General features: G+C 37.1%; 1 long non-coding RNA gene, 13 other non-coding genes and 1 pseudogene across 21 annotated transcripts in view; all 15 read right to left on the reverse strand.

Moving 5' to 3' along the window:
* Positions 1-7,520: 7,520 nt before the first annotated feature.
* LOC121434338 overlaps positions 7,521-26,370 on the reverse strand; it is a 46,039-nt gene continuing 27,189 nt past the window's right edge. Inside the window, exons 9-23 of one of the 8 annotated variants that reach the window (XR_005972420.1) lie at positions 23,899-24,775; positions 23,364-23,483; positions 23,175-23,259; positions 22,462-22,549; positions 20,428-20,616; positions 19,729-19,776; positions 18,868-18,953; positions 17,494-17,580; positions 16,002-16,075; positions 14,320-14,404; positions 13,494-13,578; positions 11,321-11,371; positions 10,454-10,534; positions 9,439-9,523; positions 7,521-8,505 (exon numbers count right to left, since the gene is read on the reverse strand). This is a non-coding gene — a long non-coding RNA (uncharacterized LOC121434338). The remainder of the gene's footprint in view (positions 8,506-9,438; positions 9,524-10,453; positions 10,535-11,320; positions 11,372-13,493; positions 13,579-14,319; positions 14,405-16,001; positions 16,076-17,493; positions 17,581-18,867; positions 18,954-19,728; positions 19,777-20,427; positions 20,617-22,461; positions 22,550-23,174; positions 23,260-23,363; positions 23,484-23,898; positions 24,776-26,370) is intronic. The other 7 variants (XR_005972421.1, XR_005972418.1, XR_005972417.1 and 4 more) reach the window with 7 other exon arrangements.
* On the reverse strand, positions 10,139-10,210 carry LOC121434519. Its single transcript, XR_005972455.1, has one exon. It is a non-coding gene; the product is annotated as a small nucleolar RNA SNORD113/SNORD114 family (small nucleolar RNA).
* Positions 10,990-11,061, reverse strand: LOC121434518. Its single transcript, XR_005972454.1, has one exon. It is a non-coding gene; the product is annotated as a small nucleolar RNA SNORD113/SNORD114 family (small nucleolar RNA).
* Positions 13,935-14,006, reverse strand: LOC121434514. Its single transcript, XR_005972450.1, has one exon. It is a non-coding gene; the product is annotated as a small nucleolar RNA SNORD113/SNORD114 family (small nucleolar RNA).
* On the reverse strand, positions 14,781-14,852 carry LOC121434499. Its single transcript, XR_005972437.1, has one exon. It is a non-coding gene; the product is annotated as a small nucleolar RNA SNORD113/SNORD114 family (small nucleolar RNA).
* LOC121434515 lies at positions 15,624-15,695 on the reverse strand. Its single transcript, XR_005972451.1, has one exon. It is a non-coding gene; the product is annotated as a small nucleolar RNA SNORD113/SNORD114 family (small nucleolar RNA).
* On the reverse strand, positions 17,097-17,164 carry LOC121434544 (annotated as a pseudogene).
* Positions 18,027-18,098, reverse strand: LOC121434520. Its single transcript, XR_005972456.1, has one exon. It is a non-coding gene; the product is annotated as a small nucleolar RNA SNORD113/SNORD114 family (small nucleolar RNA).
* On the reverse strand, positions 18,464-18,534 carry LOC121434545. Its single transcript, XR_005972478.1, has one exon. It is a non-coding gene; the product is annotated as a small nucleolar RNA SNORD113/SNORD114 family (small nucleolar RNA).
* Positions 19,267-19,335, reverse strand: LOC121434543. Its single transcript, XR_005972477.1, has one exon. It is a non-coding gene; the product is annotated as a small nucleolar RNA SNORD113/SNORD114 family (small nucleolar RNA).
* LOC121434513 lies at positions 20,160-20,231 on the reverse strand. The gene has a single exon (XR_005972449.1). It is a non-coding gene; the product is annotated as a small nucleolar RNA SNORD113/SNORD114 family (small nucleolar RNA).
* Positions 22,064-22,135, reverse strand: LOC121434526. Its single transcript, XR_005972462.1, has one exon. It is a non-coding gene; the product is annotated as a small nucleolar RNA SNORD113/SNORD114 family (small nucleolar RNA).
* Positions 22,825-22,896, reverse strand: LOC121434516. Its single transcript, XR_005972452.1, has one exon. It is a non-coding gene; the product is annotated as a small nucleolar RNA SNORD113/SNORD114 family (small nucleolar RNA).
* Positions 23,692-23,763, reverse strand: LOC121434522. The gene has a single exon (XR_005972458.1). It is a non-coding gene; the product is annotated as a small nucleolar RNA SNORD113/SNORD114 family (small nucleolar RNA).
* Positions 24,452-24,523, reverse strand: LOC121434498. The gene has a single exon (XR_005972436.1). It is a non-coding gene; the product is annotated as a small nucleolar RNA SNORD113/SNORD114 family (small nucleolar RNA).

Consider the following 26,370-nt stretch of genomic DNA (forward strand, 5'->3'; position numbering starts at 1 on the left):
TTTATCCTATGAATGATTCTTAAATGTCTTCTTTTTAACCAAACAGCTGGGAACTCACAACTGACCAGGACAAGGACGTTAGCTATGACATACTCCTGACTGTACTCATGATTTCAATAGGAACTTAGTGGACACTCGCAAGCAAACTCCTCAGGTGAAGGCAGGGACCTTGTAGCTCCTTGCACTGGTTTCGTCAACGCCTGTATACTGGGACCATTTCTATCATCCTGGCCCAGGGACTGTGAGGTATATGGTCAAGAGCACAACCTAACCATCCCATTTACTATGCAACACCACTGTTTAATTTACTTTAGACACCGTCTCTATGCGCCATGCTATGCGTAGTATGAATCTATCATAAATCTTCTAATCTCTGAGCTATGGATCTCTTAAGGCAGAAATGTGGAACAAATGGGGAGATCTCAAATGGAACAATGTACAGCTAGGAAAATGGATGAGAAAACCTAGATCTCTTTTTAATCGGGGCTCTGGTGTAGCACAAAGATTAACTCATAATCCGTGGAATTAAACACACTCCCACTTGATACATAGCTAGCTCGCTATCTTATCTTTAAATGGTTTTTTAATTTGGATATTTGCATAACTTTGTCTAATTTACAAGAGGTCAAAATCATACAAAATCACAAGTACCTGTGACTGAGACGATGAGCACTTGCACATCTGGATGAGCTGGCTGCTGACGTGGGTCACAGGCTTCTTCTATTTTTATCTACAGACAGCGGTGTTAGACATGGAATAACAAACCCTTTGCAGGTAAACAGGCTCATAACGAGGCTGGACTTTAGTAGACTCATCCATCTATCCTCATTCACAGCACTTGTGTTTATTGATTTACTTATGACACATCAGCACACAGGGACAAGCTAGCAAAGGCCCCAAACAAGTGTCCTGAGTGCTCCTATTGTCTGACTCCTTTCCAATAAAGAGAATAGGAAAGGTTTGGTTTTTTTTTTTTTTTGGTTTTTCGAGACAGGGTTTCTCTGTGGCTTTGGAGCCTGTCCTGGGACTAGCTCTGTAGACCAGGCTGTGTTTTGTTTTTTTTTTTAATTCTGGTTTTTGTTTTGGTTTTTGTAGTACGCTATAAAGTGGCATGGAACTATAATGATTTAATAGTTGAGTTAAGACTTGATTTCATCCATGACTTCGAGCCATCTGTGTTTAGATTGTAAATTCTGTGTGTGTTGTGGGGTGGGGGCAGGGGTTGAGACAGGGTTTCGCTGTGCAACAGATCGGGCTGTCCTGGAAACTGCTTTGTAGACCAGGCTGGCCTCGAAATCACGGAGATCCACCTCTGCCTCCCGAGTGCTGGGATTAAAGGTGTGTGCCACCACCGCCCGGCTAGATTGTACATTCTATTAATATGTATTAATAAATCAGAACACTGTACCACTCCACTGAAAATAAACAATTATATTTTTATGTATCATTCACATCAGACCACTGGATCATTAGCAAATGATCCCAGGAAGTGGACCACACTTCCTGTTTCTGAAAACCCCACAGCCTCGAGATATACAGGGTAATAGATCCTGTGTGACCGCTAATATACTACTAATTGTAATCACTGGCCAAAACTTTGAGGTGTCTTTTTTTCCTCATAAAAACTCTTTGTTTCCTAATTTATTTTTCAATGCTCTAACACTATTAACTGTCTATGAACCATCACTCATGGGAAGCAAACCTCCACAGTTAGCCCTAAAGTTAGCCTAGTTATGGCATGGAGTACATCTCTTTTATCAGCATTCACATTATAAAACTAATTAATCAATAATCAATTCATCAATACAATGTTTCAGAGCAATCTGTAATTTCATTGGCCATCATTGGCCTTCTTTAATTATAGTTGTTACTCACCAAACAGCAGTCACTGGGTGTCTCTAACAGACCACCCAAACACATCATTTCCTCTCTTGCTCCTTCATCTCAAGCTTGTGTAAGAAGGGCCACTGTGCAGCTTGTAGCTTCTCAGAACAGTATACAAGGGTCCTTCCTGAGAAGTACAGAGCAGAGAAGGCAAAATCAACGCTGAGGTGACCTCTCCACCTGAAGCACAGTCAACAGCCTGGATTCTCCTTGTGCATGGACTCACTGCTGTAATTCATACTAAGCCTAAAGCCAACACCAGTCCATTCATGCATTTCCCTTTCCTGATTCACTTTTGCATTTTCATTGAACAAATTATTTGTTCATTGATTCTACTGAAACGCATGATTAAAAAAAAAAAACCCAAGACCAAGATATGTAAATCCCTCACTTTTTCTTTGTAGTTGGTGAACTCGGTGCTGTACATTATCAGACAGCACCACATGTCAAACTATATTGCCCTCTGACCCTAGAACTTATCCTATTTTGTACACAATCAAGTACATAGAATGATTTAGAACAAGGATCCCAAATCAAAACAAGACCTTAATTACTCACAGGGGTCTGCCATATGCTCTCGGTTTCAACACGTTGTTAAGCAATCTGTGTGTCCATCGTGAAGAGGGCCAAGCAGAGATACAAAAAAAAAAAAAAAGAGAGAGAGAGAACAGTTCTCCATTAGTCTTTCGTTTCAGTCATCTGATAACATAGTCATATAGGTGTCCATTAATGTGCAATAATATTTACTAATTTTCTGCCAATACAATAAATAAGCCCACGTACAACACAGACCATTGGCTGTCACTGGGAACTATGCACACCCTCCCCACCTGATGATATAACACTATAACCCTGGGCCATCCATTCTAACAAGCTTCAGTATTCTTAGTGTGCATTTAAACAGCACGGAACAATTGCCTCTCATCTCCTCATTAATTCATGTGTTTTATTTATTCAATACCTGCTGCTTTCAAAGAAGTCTAGAGGAATAGTCACTGGTAGGCTGTCCGCAACCCAGTGGATACCCTGATCTAAGGCACAAATGGATAAATACTGATTAGATTTGTTTTTTAAAAAGGAAAGGCATGGTATTGAAGAAGATGTGTTTAGGGGGCATAGATTGAACTATAGGGAGGGAGTGGGCGGTGGGTAAGACATAGATGCATTATATACATGTATGAAATTTCCAAAAGAAAAATTTGTAATGTTATTCTTTTTAAAAAGTATTTTTTATTCATGAGCACTAAGGTGAGAAAAGAGTCCTTGTATTTTCTTGAAAACTGTCAGGCCCAAACATGAATTATTCATCTTTTCTGACTCACATGTGACTGATTCAACAATGGTTCTGGGCCATGATTCTTTCTTCATCGTCGTCTACATGCAATTGTTATTTAACTTATTAAATCACTAATAACAATAAAGTTGGAGCTATGGATAAAAAGTCAAAAACAAGGCCCTTAAATGTATTTATCATTTATATGGACAATCATCTGTTGTCTTAGATTCTTCTTTGACCAATCATTATGCTACATATATTAGTTAATCAATATGATATTTGATGCCAATGCCACATTTTTTACTAGGGCATTGTTCCCATGCCTTGAATACATTTAATGATTTCTTACATGGTACAATAAATGTCTTAAAGCAAACCTCCTACACCTAGAACAGAACTTCTATTACTCAGCATGCACTACATGCTCCCACACACAGGGAAGAGCCTAGAATTCCAGAACACTAGAGAATACTTAAGCCTATTTGTTCTGGGGTATACAAAGAAAAGCAAACAAAATCCCAGTCAGATGCCACAGCAATATCAATCTGCCCTCCACTTGCCCGGGCCTGCCATTTCTAGTGAGATATGAAAACATTCGCTGGTTCTCTCTAAAGAAACTCAGCACAATTGAACTTTCATTATTTCTTGTGTCTACCATCTTTAAAGAAATAAGACACATGGATTGTACATATTTCCTATTAAAACTTACTGTTTAATGTATAGTAATATAATGTATGTGCATATAATTTTACAGTGGTAATTTTTTGGGTCAGGTCTAAAAATATTACTCTCTCAACTTCCCTCATACCTATCTCTAGGGTCACTAACAGAGATAATAACCAGACCTCAGAGATGTAACCAGACCTCAGCATGACAGACCTAAAACACACATCACTGCAACTCATTAAACCTTTATTATCATCATTGGCCTTGGTTGGGACCTCTTTATTCACACTAATTTACATGTGTTTATTAAACAAGTAATTTAATTCAATAGTCCTAATTTTAAAAACTAAGATTCATGAAACCTAAGAGCGATAAATATTCTTCGTGCCTTTAGGATTGTCAGCCATTCTCATCTCATGTTCTCTAATTATCATCAATGAATTTATAAGTGTAATATTTCACGCTAATTCCCTCTTTATCATTTCCCAGAGCTGGCTTGGAGAGACTTCTTTCTACTTTTAATAATGTAATAAATGCTTTAAGAAAAACTCACAAGGTACTCACCATTCAATTCGCACTCACATTGGTCTATGTGCCCTCCACCCATGAAGCAAGCTGCGTGGCAGGGTCCCTCGCTAGCAGCAATGCGTGGTTCCTCGGAGAAAAGACAAAGAAGGTTAGAAAGACTACCCTCCTGTAGTCCTCTCCCATCCTCCTCACTAAGTCACTCATTCGGGGATTTATGAAAACTATTGTGCCATAAATACCTGTTTCAAAATGACTGTATTTGTGTGACCATATTTGCATTGTACTGACATGTGATCATAATATTAAGGACTGTAATTCAATACACTGCCTATATGATCCTTAATAAAGAAGTCGGGCCTTTGACCCATGTTTTTTCGTAACATGCTTTAATACACAGTTGACATTAATGTTTCATGCCTCCTTGCATATATTCATAGTAGGGCGAGGCTTTATTTACTTATATACATATTTACTGGTCTACAGGATGCTTATATCAATAAAAGGAAGCATGTAATGACAAAAATTAAAAAAAGGTCCTGGACCAGTGAGTTGATTCAGTGGGCAGAAGCTCTTGCCCCCAGTCAGATGACCAATCTCTGGGACCCACATGGTAGAAGGAGAGACTGATTCTCAGAAGTTTTTCCCTGGCCTCCACAGGTATATGCTGTGGGACAAACGGCCACTCCCCATACAAATAAGATCATTGTCTATCCCTAACCCTCACAAGACAGGAATTGAACCAGTTAGTGTCTGTTTGGGCCTCAGTCTCCCAGAGGCACAGACAATGAGGAACCCTATGCCACTGAACGCCCCCACTGGGCTTAGTCGGGGCCATCATTGTTTGCATCTGAAGTTGTTTATTGGTTGGCTCATTGATTTACTAATAATATATGCATTAATCACAAAAGCTCAAGGACATCCATGTCCCTGCCATTTGTCTTTGGAATTAATCTCTAATTGAATAAGCGCCTCAGCATCAATTATCCACAGAGTTGCCAATATCAATGAATCAAGATACTTCATACAACTTCTATTCATCCCTTGGACCATGTTTGGCTATGAAAAAACATATTAATACTTATTTTAAATGCTACCATGAGTATACTTAAAAACAAACAAACAAGTAAATACCTCTGTTACAGTGGACAGAATGCACCTACCCAAAGAGGCAACGATGAGGACCAGACCTGCAGAACACAGAAGCCAGTTCACAGTTCAGCCTAGGGCATCAAAAGCAAAACAGACAGAAAGGAGATTAGGACAGTCCATGTTCATTCATCAAGTTACTTATGCATATAGAAATTGAAATAATTTATTTTAATGCTTTTTCGGCTTTGCCACCTAGTTTACAGGTTTTATACTTGTTAATCTGTATTTTACATCGACTCTAGCAGTCGCATTTATCTGTGTACAGTACAAAAAGAAAACTGCTTAAAAACAATCTAAGGAAAAGGTCCCTTTGCGCTCTTAGCATCCATGCCTAAGGCCCTTGAAACACAAATGATACATTTTATTGTGACTTTACTGGACCTGACAGCTTCAAACGTAGTACCCACTGTGGGATTCATACGCCACTATCAGCAATGCTGGGCTGACTACACTTGTAGATATTCTCATCTACTTTGTTAATCTCTCACGACAATACAAAAAAACTGTGGTGTTTTCATGGACTTTGCGGGGGAAGGGCTGGAATAAGTGCACACTCACGCTGTCTGATACTGCTGCGCTGTGCACTAGGAATGGGTACAGACACACCACCTTTCCTTACTTACTGTGTATACTGAGTAATCGAATTTTCTTAATGGCAAGGACTTATATAGCCCGGTGTAGCCTCAACCTGACTACATAGTGAAGTGAACCCAGATAAAAATTGAGACATTGCTTCCATTGACCCTGGTACCTTTGAGTCACTGTTTGGTCACTTGGGTGTATCTGATTTTGCTTAATGTTTATTTCGTAGTCTACTAAGAAAAACCAGACAACGTTGAACATTTAATAACCCAAAGCAAGAATACCAGCCATTGCTTAGATTCTGTCATTACTATTACCCACAAGAAAGATCTCTGATTACTTGTCCCTTGGTCAATTATCACTATTAATTAGCATTAATACTGTTAATAGGGCTCTTTTTTGTTATAATTATATGACAATATGCCCCCTTCTTTACTTGTTCATAATTATCCATTGATTCTTTATACTTTTCCATTACTCACAATAAAAACATACCTCTTTAACATGTCCAACCGAGTGTTTGATTGTACACTCTCTTATTGATTTCCTGACTGCAAAATAATCAAAACCTGTGAAAAACAAACTCAGACAAGACTCTTAGGAAACCCTGACTCTATAGCATTCATTCTGGAGCAGGTAAAACTTAGAACTATTTTTCTCTTGGGCTTCAGTGTCCCGGATGCAATTCACCGCCTGTGACTCACCCCAGCAGTCCTATTGATCCGGATTCTGGCTACTTCAGGTCTTATTATCCAGCCTCTCTTACCAATTAACTCTCTAGCTACCTGTAAAGACTCAACGGCTACAGACTAATGTGCTCTAACTGAACAGACCTTGCCAAGATCTTCACCAATCTAGGCAATCATCTGCTGAAATGATATGTAACTCATTGGGACTCATTAAGATTCCATGTATAGATTGACCAATGCAACACCACATATCAATTCTGTGTTCACAATGGCTGCTTTTGTTCAGCTATATTTGATAGGTTTCAAGTGAGCCGCGTATATACATCAAAACATTCATGGCAACTCACATCAGTTCTGCGCTCCAACCCTACAGAGCTACTCACATAGCAATGGCTGGAGACAAATCTCAAACTCAGCCCAAGAGTGTCCTTTTCAAGGAACACAATGTGGAATACTTCATTTAAAAAATATGCTCCTGTCTCTCTTAAGTCATTGCTGCCATGTTTAATTTATTTGGTGACTTAAATATTTCTTTTTCAATACTTATATTTTCTGGATAGAACACACAAATGGTATCATTTGTACATATTTGGAGGGTCATTAACAAGAAGGTCTACTTGGATCATTGGCCACTTTCTTTTTGAGTACTGGAGAGAGAAACAGGACCTTGTGAATACTTGGCAAAGGCTGTCCCACTGACTGAGCTTCCTCCCATGTGCATAGAGACATGTATGTACACTCTCAACTTTTCATAGCCCAAAAGACAACACTTTAATATTTTAATTTTCTTCTAATAGCAAAATAATTGCTTCAACATTTCTTTTAAAAGATATTTTAGTTAATATTCATACATACATGTAATACCTTAGGTTCAGGTCTAGCCACATCCCACATGGACATCAGTATTCTCAACATCTTTTATCTTGTGATGTGAGGAAGCATTCACTCATATTATTTGTTTACATTTCCAGTGATCCATCCATCCAATTTCAATAACTGTACTTCACACTTTTTTTTAGTGATAGAGGAAATGCTTTTTATTGACAATACACTATTTGTATTATGGTTTCCTGTCCCAACACCTCCCATCTCCTCCCTATTTACACACCCACCCAAATTCACACTAATTATTCTATTCTCTTATTACAGTGAAAGCAGGCATCTAAACTAAGGAGGAGGAAATATAAATGCAAACAAAACAGAATAAGCAAAAAAAGAGCCTACGATAAATCACCAAAAACAAATACAGGCTCTGAGACACATACAATCACAGACATAGAAAACTCATAAAAACTAATATCAGAAACCACAATATATATGCAAAATGTCTGTAGGGCAAGAAAAAAATACCTAGACAAAGCATTATGTGTCACAAGATCTTCCAAAAATGCCATTGAGTTCATTTTGGGTTGGCCATCTGAGCATGGAGGCCGCTCTTAGGAGTAGTCTATATATCCAGTGAGATTCCATTGGAGTTTTTCCTCTGAGCGAGTCTATGGATTAGAGATAGCTTCTGAGTTAGGGATGGGGGCTTGTGTCCACTGCCCCTCTCAGTGCTGGGACCCCATCTGGCTTAGACCTGTGCAGGCCCCATGCACACTGTCACGGTCTCTATGAGTTCAGATCTGCATCGGTCCTGCTGTATCTAGAAGGCCTCGTTTCCTTGGTGTCCTCCATTCTCATTGGTCCTTACAATCTTTGCACCTCCTCTTCCATAGGGTTCCCTGATCCCTGAAGGGAGGGATTTGATGGAGACATCTCAGTTAGAATTGAGTGTTCCAACACTAGAGGGAATACTTTTTAAAACAGCATGTTCAGACATTACTGCTCTAACTAGTGACAATCAGAGGCATCTGCCACCATCTTTGTCACATTGATGAGTAGGGGTACAAAGCCAAAAGGTGGTGTGAAACTATGGTGGCATGCACTCACTGTCCTTGCTCAGTTTGCTCCATCACTCAGATAAACATTAGCTTTCCTAACCAGAAATGACTACGCACGCGTGTACATCACTATTGTTCATTTGTCTATTCATATTCATAATTTAATTATCAGCCAAAAAAGTAATATTCTTAAAGGTCGTATCTATTTGTTTTTGTGGTGTTGAAGATAGAACCCAGGTGAGGGTGCTATACCACTGAACTAGCAACTGCACTTGCCCCTATGTTACCCTTAACTTATTTCAGTGTTGTTAATTTGTGACTATAGATTGTCTTTCTTCATGACATTTTCGTAATTGCATGATGCTTTACTGTTGATACTGACATTTGTTTATTGACCCTTTTTCTAATGTTAATATATAAAATTACAAAAATAGTATAAAATCACATGAATATACCCATGAATCTTTTCACCAACTCACTACAGGAGTATTATCAACAGAGGTAGTACCTCAAGTTTCCTTTGATTTTAACATCTGGTATTCACCATATATAAAGTGGTGGTAACAAGGCATTTTTAATTGGTTCAGGTCAAACCTTGTACAAACTTCTATATGATTCCATATTTATGGTTAATGACAACTGCCTTTTACTGACCATTGTAGGCACATCAGATCTCTACATGGAATATACTCTTGGAAAACATTTAAGTGTAAGCAAATTGTATCTCTACATGGAACATCCTCTAGGAAAACATTTAAGAGATGATGTAATCATTACTCACGATTGTAGCCATGACCCTAACAACACAGGCAACCTTGGAGGTGAGGACCAGGAGGGATCCACCCATTGTTCTGGAGTTGGCCTTTCTGAGAAGGACAGACAAGAAAGGACTGAGAAGTTGTTCTGCTCAATCAACTTATCATCCAGTTATCCAGTCATGCGTACTTTCTCTTCGGAAATAGAAGAGCACTGAATTTCCTACTAACTCAAAATAAGAACACTGGCCTGTGCTTCTACAATAAACATCATCAGAGAGAAGGGATATATAGGAGCTACTAATGAAATACCAATACATCCAATATGTAGTAGTAATGGCTACATCCTCATTCAATAATTTTAATAAGTGTGATGCCCCATTACTTATAATTTTATCTTATGAATCTATTGATTTTTCATGGATCTATTTGGAATATAACCAAAACCCATTAACAATACCAGCGAGGACATATGTGTCCTCTGTTCTCACATGTGTGGAGAGGATCACTTCTTTTTTTTTTTTTTTTTTTTTTTTTTTTTTTTTTTTTTTTTGGTTTTTCGAGACAGGGTTTCTCTGTGGTTTTGGAGCCTGTCCTGGAACTAGCTCTTGTAGACCAGGCTGGTCTCGAACTCACAGAGATCCGCCTGCCTCTGCCTCCCGAGTGCTGGGATTAAAGGCGTGCGCCACCACCGCCCGGCTGAGAGGATCACTTCTAAGAATCAGTGTGGACCTCAGCCTTCCAGAACTGTAATCAGGATGTGTGACTCATGGGCTACCAGCGGTCATCACAGACCCAAAATAGGACCTTTCCTTTTCAATTAATTTCTACATTTGTTTATTAATTAATCTGTTATTTTATCAATAACTTTTATGTGACTCTGATGCACAAAGTGTTAAGTGTTGATTAACTGGCATAATGTTTGATAGCCACAGTTATTTCTCAGTCAGCCATAGTTGGCCTTAGTGGATGTTGGATGATGCTTTTACCAATAGTGTAAAGAACCCCCCAAACTGAGTCCAGGGATTTTACCATACTCACATTGGTATCTGTCTTCCTGACATGTAGGGTAACGGTGGACTCGTCGACCAGAATGTGAACATCAGTCAGAAAGCATCTGTGCTGACAGTGCAAAGAAGAAAAATTGAAAAATAAATTATATTCTATCCTTTATTCTTTCATTTTGCCGTCCATTTTTAAGTCACTTGGATAGGACCTAAACTGTCACAGTTTGGTTCACTTGATAAAACAATAACGAATACTCAAGCCCCAAACAAAACGAGGACTCATTATTATAACTTAAGTGTATTACTCTTATCTAGTAAAAATCTTATCTAGTCTATGTCATTCATTTCGAAACAAACATGGTGTCCATGCTTGCTACTATTTCTCAACCAGCATGGTTGTCATGCTGAACAATGTTGAACTGCTTAATTCTTATTTACATATTTGCACAAGGATTCTATAATTAACCCAATTTTTAAAACAAAATGAAAATTCGAAAGATGAATGACATACTTGACCATCCCTAAGCAGTGCTTTTAGAATCAGAACATATACACTAGATGCCTGAAGGTATGGAACTCAGACTTCCAGACCTGTTGTCATGATCCACGGCTCATACCCAACAAGATGTCATCACTGATCCAACCTTGGCCTCTAGTTTCTCTGTTCTCTTGTTTATTAGCTGTTGATTCATTCACTAATGAAATTATATAATTATGAATCATGAAAACCAGCTATCTGTAGGCTATTCAGTGACTATATCAATCTTAATTTCAAAGGACTGGTTAGATAGTCAACCAAGTATTTCATGGCACATGATATTTCTTACTGGGCCATGGGTCCTTGGGTTTCTTTATGAAAACAGGGCAAAGAATTAAAACGAAGACAAAAACTTTGACTCACGTGGGTCCCTATGATGCATGAACCCGGTGACCAGTGATGAAGGCGTCTATTCTGAGAGTATAAAATAAAACAAAATATGAATGGAATCCTATTGTGTCCATATTCATTTTGTATTTTATCTTTCAGTCATTAGTCATTCAAGAAAGACCAACTCGGAGAAGACTAACTGATATATTTAGAGATTTTTAATCCCATAATTCTTTGTCTGAGCATTTTAATTTGAACCTTATTGGTGTTTTATTTATATATTGTCATTTCCAAATCTGTGTGTTTATGGGTTTTCTACGATCATGTTTGTCCGAGCATGTGAATGTCCTTCATTAGCTTTTCTTTCTTTGTTTTTTTCTAATGTTTGTTTGCTATGTTCTATTCTAGTTTGTCTACTTTTTGCTGTTGTTGCTATTTGCTTGTTTGTTTTCTAAAGTGATGGAGAGAAAGAGGTTGTGTTGGGTGGGTGTGGAGGTAAAGAGGATCAGTGAGGAGATAAGGGAGGGGAACCATGATCAGAATATATGGTATGAAAAAACCTAATCTCAATTAAAAAAGAAAGTATCAAGGGCCAAAAATAAAAACAAACAAAAGGTAACTGGTGTGTGACGATACTTTCTCTTGAGAAATCCACTGGCCCCATGGAGGGGAAAAGTTTCCCTGTGTTCTCATTCTCAGCCATGATTGGAATACCTCAGAGCCATTTATCTCTGAATTAACTACCATTATTATTTCTTTCTGTAACAAACACAAACTGGCCTTGAAATCACAGTCCTCTGGTCTTAGCCTTTGGGACCACAGGGATAACACTAAATCATTCTCACTGTTATTATTGTTTTTTATTATTGTCATTTTGGAACAAACAGAATATAGTTACATTTATTTTGGGGAAAAATAAATAGCGTTTAACATAGCCTTGACCCTAAAAGAATAAGTTCCTTATTTACCATTTTAGCCATTTTAGAATTACAGTGTTTTTGAATTCTTATATGTGGGAAATACTTCTCAACCTAACTCTAATTATGAATAATCTTGTTATAACTTATTCATTGATCCAATTAGAAAAAAAGAAAATAAAAGTCATGAACATGAAAAATAGTATTGTGAATGAAAGAATGAGTTGAAAAACAGGACCCTTGAACATGACTGACTTCACCCATATCACAATGTGGATCTCAGCCTTCCAGACATATGGTCATGATCCCATAAAGGTTTAAAGTATAATCAATGATCTTGTCCTCAGATTTCTTTGTGATTCAAAATTACCTCAATAGTACCAATGATCAATGTAGATTAGTAAAGAGGAGGGTTGATGTTGGATCAATGATGGCGCTTTACCCAGCTAACAAGTGCTGATCGCAAAATAAAGAACAGCTTGAAAAACCACTCAGACCAAAATAAGAACACTCACCATGCTCATACCATGTCTGTTCTACAAAGACAAGACCACAAAGTTCATGACCAAGAATTGGAAATTGCCTATTGTTATCCATATATAAAAACACAGGAATATAAAAACATCAGTGTTCTGCTTACTCTTCAAACACATTGCTTGCGTATACAACCACCCTTCTTCTCAGCCATTTAAGTATGTGTCCCATTATGATGTGTTGTTTTAAAAATACACACTGGATATGGCTTTGGCCTTGCCAAAATTATTATCTGTAATTTTACTTCATGTGGTATCCTAATTCATCCTATCTGAATGAAATTTTTGGCTTGTTGCATATTATCCAAATTCTTGTAAATTAATTTAAATATGCCTTGCTGATTTATTTTATTTATATTTATATCCAATTATTAAGGCACATCATCCCTCACAGCTGAGGCTAGGATAACAAGTATAAACTATATACTTCGCAATCTGGATCTCAGATATTCAGAGCTGTAGTGATGATCCACAACTCATATGACACCAATGGTCGTCAGTCTGGCGCTTCTCTATTAATTTTTATTTTATGTTTATTGAATTATAGGTAACTAGTACTACTGAGAACCTAAACAATACATATTTTTCTTTACTGAAAATTTCAAAAGAGGTGATCACAAAACTCATACTTTGGTTTTAAAAAAAAGTATTGTTTCACTCACATGGCATGTTAACCATTTGGCAAGCAATGATTCATTAAAAGTAACTAGTATTAAAAGTAACCCAAATGAAAACGTAAACACTAGCCATACTCACACAGCATCTATCATATGAACAGAGAGCAGATCATGGGCCTCATAATGAAGAATGAATGTGGAAGTCAGCTGGAGGGTATTCATCTCTGAGAGTACAAAGCAACAGAGATCATAAATAGATTAGGATTCTGTTCACTTCTCCAGGTCCCTTTCTTCTTATCATCTAAATGTGCTTTACAAAACTATACATTCTTTCTTGATAAAACAAAGGGTTATGGGTATAACTCTACTAAGAACACTGCATATAATTTAATTTAATATGGCATCCTCACTCATGTCTGAAGGAACAACTGTGTTTGGTATACAGTTTCAGCACTCCTTCTATAGAAGTATGAGTGTACGATGACTTCTAATTTATACTTATTAGTATTTTATCCAATTTTAAAAGTAGACAATTCCTAAAATTGTCACAAAAATCGGTAGGTGCTAGCTCTTTTATGATGTGGAACTCAGACTCCCAGACCTGTAGTCATGATCCATGACTCATACGGCACCAGTGGTCATCACAGATCCAACACCAGACCTCCTCTTCTTGTATAATTTATGTTTGTTTATTGACAATTGATCAGGGCTACAGTTAATATAATTATGAATCATGACTATGTAAAGGACATGATCATGATACATACATTTGAGCCCCCTAGGATCTTTTCCAATCATGACACTTTCTTTTGTTACATACTATAAACTGTTAAACTTTTAAAAATCTATTTTGTGCTATGCTTTGTCAGTAGCTGTTCATTGCAGATGATAAATAGTTTTTATCAATACAGAGAACAGCCTTTCGAGGAAACCCAAATGAACAAGAGAACAATGACCATACTCACACTGTGACAATATTACTAATCAATAGAGTTGATCACAAAACCCATGACCGAGGGAGAATGTAAAATCAGCTCAATGACATCCATTCTGAAAAAAGCAAGGGAGATCATAAGAAGATTGACAGTCCATCTACCTACCCAGGTAGCCTCCCTACTTTCAGTACTGCTCTCTTCGTCCTACATATTGATGTATGCATGACATTGGAATGTGCTCTCCATGAGAAAACAAAGAGCTGACTCTTACACTACCAAGGGCATTTCCTGTAGTGTTAATTCATATGCTATCCACAGTCAACTGCTCTGGAGCAACCACTGTGTTGGGAATACATTAGCACTCTTAATGTTGAGTTAGGCCTTACTTAGAAAATTCATTAAAAATTTATTTTATTTATTTAACTATAAAAGTAGACTATTTCTCATGTCTCCGGTCAGGATCATGGTATGATGCTAGATTTTTTTTTTATGTAGATCTCAGACATCTAAACCTATAGTCATGATCCACATATCATATAATACCATTGGCCACCATTAATAATTTAGACACATTTATTGAGCAATTGATTGCTAGTACTATCAAGACAATTAGGTTCACAAAAATTTAAGGACAAGATCCTTAAAAATACTTAAGAGTTCCTCAAGATCTTTGCTAAGTTGAGTACCCATATAATTACACAGTTTAATTTAGCAAAATCTTTTTAAATATTGGTCTTACTTGTTCTTCCCAGATATAAGTAGTCCTTTATCAGTAAAGGAAATAGCCTTTCAAAGTACCCGAAAACAATATAAGAACACTGACAATATCCACACTGTATCTTGTCTATATTACAAACTCAACATGCTCATCACAAAACTCAGGCCCAATGTAGGATGTGTAAATAGCCTTGGGGGTATCCATTCTATGACTACATATCAGAACGTGGTGGAAAGAAGGACACTGTGTTTACTGCATTTTATTAGGCAATTCGTGCAATCTATCTGCTTATCTTGCCCTTTTCATCTCAACCCTCATCCATGTGTGCTCTGTTGTTATTATTATAAATCACCACCATTTGTTATTCTTTGAGGAAACAGGCAAGCATGGCACAGACATTACCAAGAACACTGGCTATAATCTTAGTTTACATGGCACCGGTTAAACAAACTGACAGAAGAAATTACTTTGTCTTTGTATATATAATTAGAACTCTTATTGTGGAGCTATGACTTAATTGGTAAAGCGTTATGCAGGTATTTTTCATCTAATCAAATGTAGGAAATCATTCATAACTGCAGCTATGATCATGGGTATAAGGTAGCTATTTTCTGATGTGGACCTCAGACTCCCAGACCTGTAGTCATGATCCACGACTCATACAGCACCAGTGGTCATCACAGATCCAGCATCAGCCCTCCTTTCCTTGATTAACTTACGCATGTTTGTTGAATAGTTTACTGTTAAGATATTAAGAATCATAAGTATGTCAGGACAAGATCTATGACTTTATTTGAAAGCTCCTCAGACATGCTGAGGATCTAGGTTCATTGTACATTCTTAATTTAATCATATTTTAAACATTGTGCATGATGCACATGCCAAATTTTCTCGGCTGGACCTGGATGCTCTTCCAGGATCTTAAAGTATTTTATCAATACAAGAACAGCCATTATAAGCAACACAATCCAACATAAGAACTGATTCTACTCACACTGTGTCTATTACGAACCCAAAGAGCTGACCATGAAGATCATAATGAAAGCAGAAGGTGGGTGGAAATCCATCCTGAGAGTAAAAATCAGAAGAGAATATAAAAAGATTGACATTCTATTCACTCATCCATGAACTACGCTACTTGCCTTACCCATCTCTTATCACTCATATAATTATGTGTGACATTGAGATGAGTTCTTCATGGGGGGAAATTAGACCTGGCTGTAACCCTACCAAGAACATAGTTTTAATTCATGCAGTATCCTCAGACACGCTGTATGGATAAACAATTACATTCAGTATACCTTGTCAGTACGCTTCCTATGGAATTCTGTCTAATTGAAGGATGCCAATAGGCATGCCACAGTGGTTGGGTAAAGTCCCTGAGGCCTCAATCCTACACAATTAAAGCCAATTAAAGAATTCTGAAATTGGAAGCAATAGTCTTCATGGAAGAGCAAACCAATTCATTAACCAATACCAATGGGTCAGCCCTGAAAACATATATGAGAAATGTTTTTTTTTTTATTTTTTTATTTTTTTGGTTTTTCGAGACAGGGTTTCTCTGCGGTTTTGGAGCCTGTCCTGGAACTAGCTCTTGTAGACCAGAGAAATGTTATATATAAACTGAGCAGATTATATTTAGGAATGTGTGTGTTTGTGTGTGTGTGTGTGTGTGTGTCTGTGCATGTGCGCACAAACATTCGCACATACAACAGCATAAATTTGAGTCAGACTAATGAGGGGTATATGAGAATGAGAGAGAAAAAAAAGAGAAGAAAAAATTATATAATTAAAATTTTTTAATGTAATAAAAATATTTAGTATAAACAGTTAATTTTGTTCATATTTCTATTAAGTGTAATAGTGGGTTATCATATACTTCTGCTACCATAGTCGTGGGTATAAGCTTGACAATTTTTAATTTATTTATTATATATAAACTTTCCAGGATACAGTGCCAGATCTCATTACAGAAGATTGCGAGCCACCATGTGGTTGCTGGGAATTGAACTCAGGACCTCTGGAAGAGCAGCTAGTGCTGTTAACCTCTGAGCCATCTCTCCAGCCCCCAAGCTAGATAATTTATGATGTGGACCTCAGACACAGACTTGTAGTCACAGTCCGACTCAGAAGCTACCCACGGTCATCATTGATCCAACATCATCCCTCCTCTTGTCTATTAATTTTTGGATGTTTGTGTAATGATGGCTCATTATAACTTTGGAAATGATCATTAACAACAAATATCCAAGGCGAGATCCCTGACTATACTTCAGGACTAGTCAGCATATCTGGCACATTGGTGATCTCTTTGGTTGCACAAACTTAGTTGAGCAAAAAATTTTAACTATTGCCTTTGACCCTTGTGCCAGATTGACAATTGGGCCATGGTTGCACTTGCGGATGACAAGAAGCACATATTTCATCACTACAATAAATAGCTGGTAAAGTATAGGAACAAAGACATGAATATTGACTATACTCACACTGTATCTATGCTACGAATACAAACAGCGGATCAAGAAGCTGGTGACAGAGGACGAATGTCTAAAATCAGCTTTGGGGTATCTGTTCTGAGAGCACAAGACAAAAGAGAACACACAAAAAAAAATTGATGTTCTGACTACATACCAATGCAATCTATCCACTTACATTACCCCTCACTTTTTATCCTTATGTAAGTATCAATCTACTATCATGTATTCTTCTTGAGGAAAAAGAAATGGCTAAGAGTCTGTAGCAAAAAACGAAAGAAAGAAAGAAAGAAAGAAACAATGAAACAAAGAAAGAAACAAAGAAAGAAAGACATTGCCTACAATTTGAACTCACTGGGTATCCCCAGTCATCATGTTCGAATGAAATACTGAGTTAAGTATATGCTTTTAGTACTCCAGCTTTGCAATTATATCTTGATGGGAAAAACTTATCAATTAAGTTTTATATTTTATGTAATTATAAATATAGAATCTCCTTAACAACTGTCAGTAGGATCATGAATATAAACTAGGTCTTTTATGATGTGGACCCCAGACTCCCAGACCTGTTGTTATGATCCATGACTCATATGGCACCAGTGGTCATCACAGATCCAACCCTGGCCTTCTTCTTCTCTATTAATTTATGCATTTTATAGAGATATTGATTGTTAGTACTATTGAGATAATTACAAATCAGCAATCAGCCAGGGCTACATAGAGAAACCAAGTCCCAATAAAGGAAAAAAAAGAAAATTACATTTTTTTTTTGTGGAGAGGGGGCTGTATTTCAAGACAAGATTTCTATGTGTATCCCCAGCTGTCCAGAAATCCACCTGTCTCTGCCTCCTGAATAACGTTATTAAAGACATGAGCCACCATGATTGACCTATATTTATTTTTATTGATATTTTGTCTAATTGAAAAAGTAGGTTATTATTAATATCATTAAGATCATGGGCATATATTAGGTATTTGTGAGGTAGACTTCAGACTCCCCAGACCTGCAGTCATGGTACATAAGTCATATGCCACCTGGTCATCATTGATCCTACATTAGTGCTCCTGTTTTGTGTTAACTGATATTTATTGAGCAATCAATCACTGGTATTATAAAGATGTCTGTGCATCACAAAAATCCAAAGACAAGAAACTTAAGTATACTTCAAAGCACCTTGGGATCTTTTGATATGATGAGTGTCTCTTTCATTACACTTTTTAATTTGATAACATTTTTTACATATTGGGTTTCATGCACAAGCTAGATTAACATGTTGGCCACAATGGCTCTTGCAGGATGATAAGGAGACCTTTATCAATACAGGAACAGACATTAAAAGCAATACTAACCCAGTATGAGAAGACTGAATGTAAGAATGTACTCACACTGTGTCTATATTATGAACCCAAAGAGCTGACCATGAAGATCATCACCAATGAAGGTGTAAATCATCTTTGGGGAGAAATCCATCCTGAGAGTACAAAGCAGAAAAGAATAGGAAAAGATTGTCATGCTGTTCGCTCATCCATTCACTGTTTACTTGCTGTACCTGTCTCTTATCACTCATATAATTATGTACGGCATTATGATGCATTCTTCATGGGAAAACAAACATTACACCAGGTGTATTTTGCATATATTTTATACACTTCCTATGGGGTTATGTTTTAACTGGAAAGCGCCTTGACAATTTACTTTAATTTACATTTTTGCCCATTTATTAAAGTAGACTATCACTCATATCTTCTGCCAGGGACAAGGGGGTAAGGTAGATATTTTATGATGTGGAACTCAGAATCTTAGACCCGTAATCATGATCCTCGGCTCATATGGCACCGTTCATCATCGATCCAACATCATCCCTTCTCTTCTGTATTTATGCATTTTTATTGAGCAATTGATCACTAGTACTATTGAAAGAATTATGAATCACAAAAACCTAATGATATAATTCTTGAGTATTCTTGAGATGTCCTCGGGATACCGCAGTGTTGAGTATCTATTTTGGTATACATTCTTAATTTGACAAAATATTACTAAACACCGTGTTCATGCACATTGAATATTAAGCATTTGGCAACTAACTAACTAACTAACTAACTACCTAACTTTTTGTGTGTCAAGCACCTGCCATATTAACCTATTAGTGACACTTGCTCTTCTCAGATGATAATATCCTTTATCAATACAGTGAACTGTTTTTGCAAAGCACACAAAACTAAGAGAAGAATATTGACTGTACTCACACTGTGTCTATATTGCTCGTGACCAATTATCAGCCTGGTGGCTCCATTCTATGAGTACAAAGCAAAAGAAAATAAAACATGGTTGGAATTCAGTTCACTCATCCATGCATTCTGTCTGCTGGTCTTTCCTCTTTTTTCTAACTCTCATCGGAGTGTACATTACACTATGTCTTGTTCTTATTGACAAAACAAATGGCAATGGTTCTGACCCTACCAAGAACATTGGCTTTACATATAGTTCATAAGGCATCTCAAAGGCTCTGTCAGAAAAACTGGGTTGGTTTAGTATATATGATTACTACTTGTCCTGTGGAACCATGTCAAATTTAAGAATGCCTGACCAACTTATTTATTTTGTATATACTTATAAAAGTAGACTATCACTCATATCTGCTGCTAGGATCTGGGACATAATCTAATTATTTTAGGATGTGGACCTCAGACTTCCAGACCTGTATTCATGATCCACGAATCATATGCCACCCATTGTCATCATAGATCCAACATCAGCCCTCTCCTCCTCTATTTATATCTATATTGTTATTGAGCAATTGATCAATTATAAATCAGGAAAATGTCCTTGAGCAAACATCAAACATTTACAGGATCTTTTACTTTGTTGAGCATTTGTTTGATTTTAAAATCTTAATTTGGAAAAACGTTGCTAAACACACTATTTTACATAGAAACTTTATTTACCGTATGGACATAGTTGGTCTTCCAGAGGACGAGTAGTATTTCAACAATAGTGTGCGTAGTCTTTAAAAGTACCAAGTTGGAGGCATGAACACTGACTACATGCAAATGTGTCTATCTTAGGGCTACAAGGATTAGAGCAGGAATCTCACAAGCAAGGAAGAATTTATACATCAGCTTAGGGCAGCCATTCTAAGAGTACAAAGAAGAAGAGAACATAAAAAAAAGATTGGCATTCACTATTCTTCTCCATGCAATATGCCGACTTTAAATTTCTAATCTCCTTATGCTTACTATAAGTATACAGTGAATACAGTCATGGCACTGGCCCTACCAAGAACATTGCCTATGGTTTTATTTGATGTAGCATGGTATTCTCAGCCATCATATCCAAAAGAACTGTTTGATCTAACATTTTAGCACTATTCTTGTAAAATTATTAAAGAAAACTACTCTTACTATAAAGGGTATAAAGTAGGTATTTTATGCTATGGTCCTCTGCCTCCCAGACCTGCAGGCACAATCAGCAACTCATACAGCAGCAGCAGTCGCCATTAATCTCCTTCTCTATTGATTTACAGGCTATTGGCCACTAATGCTACTGAGATAATTATACATCACAAAAATCCAAGGACAAGACTCTTAAGTATACTTCAGAGTTTCCAAGGTTCTTTTGCCATGATTAGTGTCTATTTTGTTATGCACTCTTAATCTGGAAAAAAATGAACACAGTGTCTCCCTTATATGCTATATTAACCCTTTGGTGATGGCTGTTCTTATCAGATAATAAGTTTGTCTTTAATCAAAATATGCACAGTCACTAAAAGCGACATGAAAAAACACAGGAATGTTGACTATATTCATACTGTGTCTATATTATGAATCCAAAGGGCTGAACATGAAGCTCACATCAAAGTGAGAATTTGCAAATCAATTCGGGGGAAAACCATTCTGAGCATATAAAGCAGGAAATATAAATATATTGGCATTCTGCTCACTCATCCATGTTCTCTGTGCGCTGGTCTTACTCCTCTCCTCTTATGGCTCATTTACATATGCGCCACACTACTGTACATTCATATTGAGAAAACAAAGGGCTGCTCCTCTGACTCTACCAGAACTTTGCCTATAATTTTAATTCATGCGATGAACTCAGCCGTCTCATCTGAATGAGGGATTATTTTGGGTATATATTTTAATACACTCATGCACTTAAGTCTTGATTATAAGATGACATAGAAATTGTATTTATATTTTACATAACTGTTCATGTAGATTACTCCTAATATCTGTCACTGAGATAATGAGTTTATACTAAGTATTTAATGAGGTTCTGCAGTTCACTCATCCACGCCCTCCACTTGCCTGTCTTGTCTCTTTCCCAGTACTCTACATCCAAGTACGTATTAGACTAATATGTCTGTTTCTTGAGAAAGCAAATGGCCATGGAACTCATGGCTTTAATTATGGTTCAGATGGCATCCTTAGTCATATATTACGGTATATTATTAGGACTCTTCTTGTGAAGTTCCACCTTAATTGGAATACATGCTACAAAATATGTTTTCAAGTAGGCATACGGTAAGACGAGCACTCATAATTGCTGCCAATGACTGTGGTGTAAGCTAGCTATTGCTATGTGAACCTCAGACTCCCAGATCTGTAGTCATGATACGAGAATCATTTACCACATCCGGTCATCATTGATCCAACATGAGCCCTCACCTACTCTGTTAAGTTCTATGTGTTTTTGAGTAATTACTCACAATATTAAGATAGTTATGAATCACCAAAATCTAATGACGAGGTCCTTGAGTATAATTCAGACCTCTGCAGGATCGTTTATCCTGCTGAGTAAATAAATTACGATTAATATAATTTTAATTTGGCAAAATTTTGTTAAACATTATATTTCATACACTGGCCGTGGTTACAATTTTGCCAAGATTGTTTCTCCATATTATAGCGGTGTTCCATAAATATAATGAGCAATCTATGAGCAATATGAACCAAGACATGGACACTGACGATACCCACACTGTGTCTTTCCTGTGAACACAGAGGCTGGATCACGAGGTTCTGTTTCAAGTTAGACTGTATAAAATCAGCTTGTAGGGTATCCATTCTGAAAGTATAGAACAGAAGAGGTTATAAAAAGATTGACATTACTCTATGGTCATAGTTGTGACTCTACCAAAAACACTAAAACAGTTTTACTTTATTTGACATTAGAGTCATCGCTGGTGAATATGCTACTGTATTTAGCATATATAGGTTGTTCCTTTGTGGAATTATGTCTTGATTGGAAAATGAGTTACTAAAATATGTTTATATCATTTTATATTATTTTACCATGTTACAATAATATTTATACTCATCTATTTATAAATATTTTCTGATGTGAACCTCAGACTTCCAGATCTGTAGTCACCATCCATGACTCATACAGCACCCGCAGTCATCATTGATCCAACATCAGCCCTCCTCTATTAATTTAGGCACATTTATTGAACAATTGATCACTAGTACTACTGAGGCAATTGTAACTCACAAAAAAAACTAAGTACAAGATCCTCAGGCGTAATGAAGAGGAAAAGGACCGTTTTCATTACATATCCTTAACTGGACAAGAGTTTATCAAATCTTGTGTTTCAAATACATTCAGCATTGGCCATAGCTGGTCTTTTTAATACAGTAAATGGCCTTTAGAAGCATCAAGAAGACAACATCCGAACACAAACGGTACTCACACTATCTGCATTACAGTCTAAAACAGCTCATTATGAAGCTCATGAGCGAGGGAGAGTGAAAATCCGCATGGGGGCGGAATCCATTCTGAGAGTACAAGACAGAAGAGATTAAAACAAAACAAAAAAAAGGACATTTTGTTCACTCCCTCATGGACTCGGCTTGTATGCATTAATATCTCAATCACTCACCTAAGTATGTATGACACTGTCATATGATCTACTAAGGACAGAAACACTGGACATTGCTCTGACAATACAAAGAAGGTTTACTTCCTGTGGAATCCTCAGGCATCCTGTCTTCATGAGCTCCTGTGTTCATGAATATGTTAACAGCACATTTACTAATAGACTGCTAGTATTACTACTCAGTATTATTTGAGATTACCTTGCCCTCTCATTTATTATGCTTTACTCGAATTACAAATATGGAAAAAAAACTCATGAACACAAATATTATAACACGCTATACCATATCTAACATTTTATCACATTTTCCTCTCTATACGTGTTTTCTGGTGTGGACCTCAGACTCCCAGACCTGTAATCATGATCCCCAGATCATACATCATCGGTGCTCATCACTGGTCCAACACCACCCTTTTCTTTCTTCTTTACTCTCTACATCTGTATCACTTAACTAGCCAGGTCACTGACATTCTTACCATAACTATTCATCACAAACTCCTAGCACCCAAAGCAAAAGAAGAACTTTGCCTTTACTTACATCAGTTCCCTTGATCTTTAAACTTGAGGCTAGGAAAACCATGGACCTCCCAGCCAGGAAACAATGGGTCAGTCATCATCCATCCAGAGAGTACAAAGCAGGAAAAAAAATAAAAAGATTTGATATTTTTCAAATTATGTCTACATTTCTCCTTCCAATATTTGTTATTTAGGATTCAGGTTGTTAGAAATCAAGTAAGACTGAAAATTAAAATTAAGGTGTTAACCCATACTGGGGCTTAATCCATTAATTACACTTCATATGTGAACTTGGATAAATTTTATATAATCTTTATGCCAATTAATCTTAACCGGCTTCTGTGTTTTCTACATGTCGTAGCAGAATTTGTAGTCAAATATTTATTTTCTAATTGATCAATGTCTCAAAATATTCATTTACATTTGCATTTGTGTATATATTTGTATCATGTTTCATTGATCAAATGAGAAAAGAACATGCATAAAAGTGCCTGATTCTAATGCACAATGCTTGTTCCACAGGCCTAACTTCCATCCCCTGGCTAGCGGAGGGAGCACCTGAGATGTGTTGTTTTCTGAACCTCAGACAAAAAAATTGTAGTCATCGTCAGTGACTTATAGTGCTGACCCTTGTCATCATCGGTCCGTGTTAGCCGTCTTCTTCTCTAGTAATGTGTGCCTATGGCTGTGTTTTCTTCTTCAGAACAACCAGATCCTTTACTCAGATATCACTGATACTCTATAATAACAAAGAGCATTCCACTGAGAAAAACAATACATTTAAATATTACTCACACAGGTTTTGGGGTCTTCATGTAAATACCGAGAAAAAGTGTAGGGTTTGTGAGCAGGGTCCAGTGCTTAAAGCAGACAAAGCCATTGCTTCTGAGGGATGAGCACTGTGGATGATGAAAATGTAACGACTTAGCTTATGTCCACTTAGCGAAATTTTTCCTGTAGATGTTTAGATGTTTGTGAGTCTGTGGTAATAGCTATGTATTTTCACTTAATAAAATGTAAGTCTTTGGGTCTGGTTCATTTCAGAGCGTAATACTTTTTGTAACATTTCTATAATAAAATTAAGAAATTAAGAATGTCAACTTTTCTTTCTTTTAAGTATGAAAGCTAAGACCTACAATGCACCAAGACTGCCCATGTGTCTCCGTCTGCTACACATCCCCTGCTCACTATGGGAGAGGAAAACCTCCTGAGGGAAGCAATGTAGAAGGAAAGAGATCCTGATGAGGTCTCTGCAGCTGTCAAGAGTAAATATGCACAGTCATCTGGAAGCTGATGGGATTTTTTTATCCCTGCAACTTCAAGGAGATGCACAGAAGCTGTATAATTCTATAGTGTGTTGAAACAAATAAATACGATCACCATGGCAAAAAACGTGAGGGCTGGGTTTACTTGCCTTCTCTAGATAATCGGGACCAGACTAATCATGAGTGGTATTTTATAACAAAGGTCCTCCCTGGCCTACACTTGGGCCTCATTAATTGAAATACTAATATCCCTAGTCTATGATAGTGCAGTTACTGCTGTCAGTTCAGAGCCATTGGACAATACTAGCATCAGATTATATTATATGTTCAGTAATTTAATTGTTTAATTAAACCGAAGAATGGAATTGAAATGCAATAAAAAGTTCACCAGAAATCCTAGGCGTTCACCTGGGGCATGTTGTCAGCCTAGACTCATGGGTGAGCCCTCCTCGACTGGGATTTCATTTAGTGAATCATCAAATTAAATAAATATTTTGTCCTTTCCTTAAATAAAAAAAACCCACAACATATCTGAAAAGAACAAACATTTATCCAGGTATTCCTTGTCTTGCAGCTTCGGCCTTAATCGATGCGTTCCTAGAGCTCAGAGCCTTATAAATACATTAGTAATGATTCCTATCACATTAAGCACTCACACATTTGGAAGAGAAACAACCCTTTTTTGTGTGTGTTAATTTATAGGGTCCTCGGTTGACTTACACACTGCTTTTATGCACAGAAACCCAACAGTACAGCCGTACTATTTTTTATTTCCGGATTAAATGCATATCCTTAAGAGCTAATAAATGGGATTTTTTTTTTTGCAATGGAACTCAGAGTTACAGGGCTTAATCAAAGTCCTCTGTTCAGACATTCCAGGGTACTCCTCATTGATCCATAAGCAATCTTTGACCTCTTTCTTTTTCTTTCAGAAACAGTTTTGTTTATTAACCCATTCATCGTCTCACTGGCAGCAAATACAATAAATATTCATGTTTTTGAAAGAAATAGCAAGAAACAATAAGTTTGTGTGGACCCAAGGGCACCTTGTAGGTTCTTTTCTCCTAGTTTAGCTCTTTCCTGACCTTTTCCCAGGGGCCTTCAGTGAACCCTGGGTGGATCAACTCACAAGGCTGCCTCACAGTCCTCGCATCTGTCCCTCTTTCCTCTTCTGTGTGTCCCTACAGTATGAGGGACCCTCTGATAGCACGTGGCAGAATAATGAAAGC

The sequence above is a fragment of the Microtus oregoni genome, unplaced genomic scaffold, assembly GCF_018167655.1.
Source record: "Microtus oregoni isolate MIOR12 unplaced genomic scaffold, Mior012 000043F_ref0000047, whole genome shotgun sequence".
Taxonomy (NCBI): Eukaryota; Metazoa; Chordata; class Mammalia; order Rodentia; family Cricetidae; genus Microtus; species Microtus oregoni.